The 6978-nt window shown below is 41.8% G+C and overlaps 1 protein-coding gene across 7 annotated transcripts in view; it reads right to left on the reverse strand.

Moving 5' to 3' along the window:
• ppfia4 (PTPRF interacting protein alpha 4) overlaps window positions 1-6578 on the reverse strand; it is a 173250-nt gene extending 166672 nt beyond the window's left edge. For 5 of the 7 annotated variants that reach the window (XM_062979707.1, XM_062979705.1, XM_062979706.1 and 2 more), the window contains exon 1: window positions 6424-6577. The gene's annotated coding sequence lies outside the window, so the exon portion shown is untranslated. Of the gene's footprint in view, window positions 1-6423 lie in introns of all 7 variants that reach the window. The other 2 variants (XM_062979709.1, XM_062979710.1) reach the window with 1 other exon arrangement.
• Window positions 6579-6978: the final 400 nt, after the last annotated feature.

Genomic DNA, 6978 nt, shown 5'->3' on the forward strand with positions numbered 1-6978 from the left:
CTGGATCTACACAGCCCTATAGCACAGGATGTGCTTTGAACTGAATTATGAGTCTGCGGATAATCTGGGATAAGAAGAAAATCTGAGATCAGATCCTAGGATATAGGGCTGTGTAAATCCAGTCTAAGTCTAAAGTTTAGAGCTAGGGCAGGATAAGTGACCTTGGAGAGCCACAACCGGCCCATAGGCTTTCTTAGGCAAGGACTCCTCAGAGGTGTTTTGCCAATTCATTCCTCTACATAACCTGCAATTATTTATTTGTTTGTTTATGTGATGCCTCATGGGCCTTGTAGTCCTGTTCCAAGTACTATCGTGGCAGATGAAGATGAAAACATGGGGTTTTCGCCGGTTCAACAAGAGCCGGAGTCCCTTCACCTGCCGGATGTTGATGTTTGCCCTCAAGAATTCAGTAAAACAGGCCTTGGACAGTACTCCCCTCCGTTTTCCAGGAAGGAATCTTACTCTAGAGACAGAGGAGTTAGAGAAGCAAATCGGAGAAGTTTACGGATCGCTGCCAAACAACAGGCTGATTAGGACTGCTTCCCTTGGGAAATTCTAAGGAGTCATGCATCTGGACAGAGTTGGGTTTCGCTTCTCGTTCTCTAGGGAAAGAGATTGTTGGCGGGAAAACGAGACCCAATATAGGTGTTTGGCGCGGGAGATTCTTTGCGGAGTCAATTGATCAGCTTCAGGAGAGAGATCATGTGTGGACTTCGTAACCCCAGTTCCTTGCTTCCCGGATCAAGTTTTCAAGCCTTTGCTTTGCCTTGCTGTTTAACCACGGACCCTGCTCCACACTTCACGTTTTGCCTTGTTTCTAGTCACGGACCTAGCCAAGAACCAAGTTTATTTCCAGCCTTGTTGTCAAGCTTCATTGGACTCTAAGACTCTGTCATTTCCCCACACTATTGCTTGGCAAAAGTGTGTGTTTCGGTCAAGTGGATTAAACCTTTGAACTCTAATATCATTTATACCAATTTACTGATTTCTAGTGGATGGCCTTCTCCAAAAAGAGTCACAGTTGAGCATTTTTTCTATTTTGCAAGAATGGTGATAATATCCGCAAACACAATACCAGTCCTCTAGAAACTCAAATATCAGAAGTTAAAACTTTCAGATGGGGAAAAATATTTAGCACATGTACATCTGCAGAGCATTTCATATGTGACTCAATACTTCATTAACACTCTCTAGAAGATTTAGAAGTGAGAGGTAGGAGCAGCTCACTAAAGATAATACCAAAGAAAACCTTCATAGCACAATACACTAGGGAAATCAAGCAGTGACAAAATATTCAGCATCAGCACAAATATACCATCCCATAAGAAGAACTAAAAAAGCAAATGCTTATCAAGTTTGCAGATGACAACAAATTGGGAGGGATAGATAATACTCCAAAAGACTGGATTAGAATTCAAAATAACAGAGTAGAGAGCTGGGCCAAAACTAACAAAATGAATTTCAACAAGGACTACGCTTAGGCAGAAAAAATGAAATGCACATATACGGGATGGATGATGCCTGGCAGACAAGTTAAACATAAGCCAACAATGTGATGCAGCAGCTAAATAGGCCAATGGGATTTTGGACTTAATCAAAAGAAATGTCTAGATCAAGGGAAGTAATGATATCCCTTTATTCTGTTTAGATCAGAGCTCACCTGGAATACTGTGTCCAATTCTGGGTACCACCGAGGGAAACTGACAAGCTGGAATGTGTCTAGTGGAGGGTGACTAAATGATCAAAGTTCTGAAAACCATTCCCTATGAGGGATGGCTTAAAGAGCTGGGTATGTTTAGCCTGCAGAAGAGAAGGTTGAGAGGAGACATGATAGCCTTGTTTAAATATCTGAAAGAATGTCATAAGGGAGAAGAAAAGGCTTGTTTTTTGTGGCCCTGGAGACAAGGACTTGGAGGAATGGGTTCAAATTGCAGGAAAGGAGATTCCACCTGAACAATACAAAGAACGTTCTGACAATAAGAGCTGTTCAATAGTGGAACTCTCTGACTCAAAGTAAAGTGGAAGCTCCTTCTTTGGAGGCTTTTAAACAGAGGCTGGATAGCCATCTGTCATGGGTGTTTTCTGCTTTTCCTGCAGGGGTTTGGACTTGATGGCCCATGTGGTCTCTTCTGACTCTGAAATTCTATAATTCTATGGAATTTCAATAATCTATATTAGGACATGAAATTCGTAAATATCTTAATTGTTATTCATAACCAAATATAAGAACAGCTTTTTCCATCTTCAGTAAATACATGTCAGAAAATAACTTTTTATAATACTTTAGCATTCAGTCTTCAATACTATTACAAGAAATCTGAACCTGAAATTTGATAGCTATGAAATAAGAAAATTACTCAAAAATTATTGTAGTATGTTATTGCACTTTTTACAGCCCATGAAAAAATTATCTTATACACACTTTCAACATAGTAACAGTACAAACTTCATAGCATACCAAATTACGTTTTGGCTATGTTTTAAATAGCTATAAAACATGCATTTAAAAAACACATTGTATTTCCATAAAAATCCAACATTTAATGGACAAAAGAAAAAGAACTGAATAAGAGGTAACATTTGAAACAAGTTAACAAATCAGACTATATCCTCTTAATATACTGGAAAGATCTGTGTGTAATTCTGTCAGAATGAAATTGCTCTTTTACTTGGTTAGACGACAAAGTAGTTGCACTCCAGTTAATTATGCTCTGAAAGACTCATTCATAACATAAAGCATTTAGCCTCCTTAACTAGTTTAAAAATATTCTAAAGAAAAAGGAATCCAATGAGCTGATAGCATCACTGGTAGAAAATTACACTAATTTCTCCAAGAGATATATCGACTCAGCCTTACTTTTATTGATTAAACTCTTAAGAATGACATCAGAATTTTCTTTTTTATGACAAAAGAACTATAATATAGATTCAACATATCCAGACCCTGAAGGCTTCAGGTAAGCATGAGATACTGATCTAACATACAAATGTGGAATTTGTTAAATGGAAAACTTTATGGAATACTCTTCCAATGAAATCTGTACCTTCCCATACGAGAGCACGTGCTGTAAAAATAATATTGTATCTAGCTCCAGGAAAACTGAAATAAATACACACTCATTTAAAAACCCTGAAGTATCTGTAGGGCACTGGGTATATATTTCCACATGTGATGAGAATGTTCCAATATTTCTGAATTATAGAAAAAATATTTCTAAAAATACATAAATTACAAACGAAGCAGTTGACTCCCAAAACACGACTTCTCTTTATATTTTGTGACAACCGTGAGGTGTTAAATGATAAATATATAATTATATTTGTTTTACTGTAAGACTAATAATTCAAAATTGGGGAGAGAGGCTGAAGTAGTTCTCCACTTAAGCCCGGTGCAGATATGCAAATATTAAAAATGCTTGGAATTCAGAATGTTTGGGATTTTGAAATACACCAAGCAATATAAAATACTGATGTACTGCAATTTGTTTTTTCCAGAAAAATTGCCATATTCATCTATATTAATCCTAATCCTGTAGTCCAGCTAAACTAAACTTTCCATTATGTAGGGAGATCCTCAAAACATCTCAAAGGCTTGCCAATAACCAGAGAAAGACACCTGATACTTTAAACAAGACTCAGAGCACCTGGTCTGAAGAGCTACAGCAAATCTGGCATATTTATAAGCGTAAGACAATTTTATTGACTGGTCTCATTCATGATTCACAATCAATTGTTCTGCCTTATTCTGTGGATATACATAAATATAGCTATAAAAGCAATCATGATGCTCAGAGAACACACGAGTGGTTAAGCAACTGGTGTGGCATGACAGCTGTTTCTCTTATTCTGTACTGTCGTGTTGTCCCCTAACATTTCTTTCAACCGTTTGTCTCACCCATCTGTTCTTTTTATTTCAGGCTTGATTTCAAAATTTTCTGGACAAGGGCTGGGTGGGGTGGGGTAGTTCCAAGCCTGCATTATCACCTTCAAAAACAGTCACCTTCCATCTCAACACTAGCATACTCAAAATAATTAAGGTTGCATTTTACCACCATAAGCAGTGACTTATTACATTATAGGACATTCACATATTAGAAGTACAGTAAACATATGAAATTAGACATCTTCATTTTATCAAAGAACGGGTCCCTATTGTTAGGTTTTACAGAAGGCTATAAAAGACATCTAACCCCCAACTATACAACCCTGCAGCATCCACTGAAAACAAGGAAAATGCCAGTTCATAAAACATAGGTTGTATTCCGATTTAGTAATACTAAGAATGAAGCCATTTACATCAATAAGACTCATTAATTACTTCCAATAATTTAAAACACTTTAATTTCAATGAATTTATTATAATTATGATTAAGTCTAAATACAAGCAAATAACATTCACACATTTCTAATTTAAGCCATTATGAGAAGATAACACAGTGGGCCCTTCGTACCCACTAGGGTTTGGTTGCAGGACCCACAGTCCCACTATATACAATGATATAGTAAAGTGGTGTCTCTTGAATAAAACAACTTTGCTTTTCAAATTAAAAAAAATATTTTAAGCTGTGGGTGTTAATAATATTTGTTGCCCACCTCTTTATCATTAAAACATATCATAAATACATACAATAAAATAAATACATTAAAATACATTTTTATAAAATACATATAATAAAATACATGATACAAACATTTAAATACAGTAATGATCAAATGTATCTTTTAAATTCATGGCTTAAAATTGACTGGGTAGGCCTGCCAGAAGAGATGGGTCTTCAGTTCTGCTTTGAATGTGAAAGCTCATGCAACTGTCAGAGCTTTTCTGGCAGGTCATTCCACAGACTCGGAGCAGCCAATGAAAAGGTCCTCTTGCTGACTGTTGCCAGTTGGGTTCTGGCTGGTTGGAGTAAGCGTCCCCCAGAGGACCTCAGTGTACAGGGCAAATTATACAAGGAAAGACGATCCTGTAGGAAACCTGGACCCAAACCATGTAGGGCCTTTAAGGTTATACTGAATCTGTCCATAAGGAAGGTGAACTAAGTATAGTTTAAGTAATTGTGAGAATCCTTTTTCAAATGCTGAATGAAATATTTTCAAGCCGTGGATACAAAATCAGTCCACAAAGAAGGTCGGACTGTAGCATAAGTAATTGCAAAAATCCACTGTTTGAAAAACCATGGCTCAATGCTATGGAAGCGTGAGAATCCTAGCATTACAAATACCTTAACCTTGTCTCACCAAACAACAGTTCCCAGGCTCCTTAACACTGAGCTACAGCAGCTAAAGTGGTGTCAAACCTTTGGAGACAGCCATTGGATGACCAGCCTCATTATAATTCTATCCTGAATGTTATTAGGCTCCTTTCATTGGGGTATTTTAATCTAATGATTTTATCTTATATTGCTGCTATAGTCCCCCCCCACCTTTGAAGTTGACGGATTTGCATTGGTGGTTGTTTGATATTATTACTGATATTATATAAACCTTTGTTTTAACTTCTGTTTTATCATCTTCTTGTGTTTTAAACTGTGTATATTGTTTAATGTATTTGTGCTGTTACTTTTGTAACATTGTGAGCCGCCCCGAGTCCCCACGGGGAGATGGTGGCGGGGTATAAATAACATTTTATTATTATTATTATCTCTACAGTGTAGAGCAGGCGTGGGCAAACTTCACCCCTCCAGGTGTTTTGGACTTCAACTCCCACCAATTCCTAAGAGCCAGTAGCTATGCTGAGAGGCACAAACATGGCCCAAGGTCTACACCAGTTCTAGCAGTATTTTTCTATTTTCACTACAGACCTAGTAAAACAGCGCCTCCCAGGATTCCACAGCATCAAGCCATGGCAGTTCAAGTGATGTCAACCTGAATCCATTCTACAGTGCAGTTACTGCCCAGGCCTGGCTGGCTGGGCTTTTCCCGCGGAGGCATCATCCATTCTTCGAGGCTCCTTGAGCATCTGGGAGGCAGGCGAGGCGCCAAAGGCCCACGCCGCATCGAGCTCCTCTGCCACAGACATCTCGGATGTACTGGATGGGGAAGCCGCCCTCCTTCCCTCTCTCCTTGCCTGGCTTCCGGGGCACAGCATCCATCCCTCGAAGAACAAAAGGTCGTGTCGCCGGCTCTCCCACGAGAAACACCGGGCACCTACCTACCTATCGTCTCGCGGCCTTAGCTGCCCCTCAGAGCCGACGTGCTGCGGCAAGGACAGGAAGGTGCGGAGAGAGAGGCCTGTGGCGCGCTCGCCCGTTGGCCTGCCTTCCCCATCCACCCATCCATCCCTCCCACCACATAACGGTACTCACATTCCTTCCCCGCTGTAACCCCAAACAGTTCCCTCACACCATTTTTCCCCCCCTTCCACTCGGGCACGTCGCCCTCAACACACAAGGACGACAAGGGAGAAAAGGAAGGCCCACCGACCTGCCTGAAGGCGCCCCTCAGAAGAAAACCGCCACACACCGCCGGCTTCGTGGAAGGATACGAGGAGAAAAAAGCTCCCTCATAGCGCAGCGGCTATGTAGTGGCTCTCGCGAGGCCACGCCCTCCTTCCACACGCCTCGCCTCGCCCCGCCCCCAGCCTCGCTCGAGGTCACGCCCCTTTCCCGCCTCATACGCCTCGCCTTTCGAGACTCGCGTGAGGCCACGCCCCCAGTCCCTCAACCTCGCGCGAGGCCACGCCCCCTCACCTCATACGCCTCGTCTTTTCAGCTTCACCGGAGGCCGAGCCCCCAGCCACGAGGCCGCGCCCCTCTCCCGCCTCGCCTTTCCAGTCTTGCGCGAGGCCACGCCCCCAGACCTCTCAGCCTCGCGCTAGGTCACGGCCCTCTCCCGCCTTCGCCTTTCCCGTCTTGCGCGAGGCCACGCCCGCAGACCTCTCAGCCTCGCGCTAGGCCACGCCCCTCTCTCGCCTCACAGGCCTCGACGACCCTAAGCCGGCCTTCCCTGCTTCTGCATCGCCGCCAGTGTGGATGACCA

Source organism: Anolis carolinensis, chromosome 4, assembly GCF_035594765.1.
Source record: "Anolis carolinensis isolate JA03-04 chromosome 4, rAnoCar3.1.pri, whole genome shotgun sequence".
NCBI classification, from domain to species: Eukaryota; Metazoa; Chordata; class Lepidosauria; order Squamata; family Dactyloidae; genus Anolis; species Anolis carolinensis.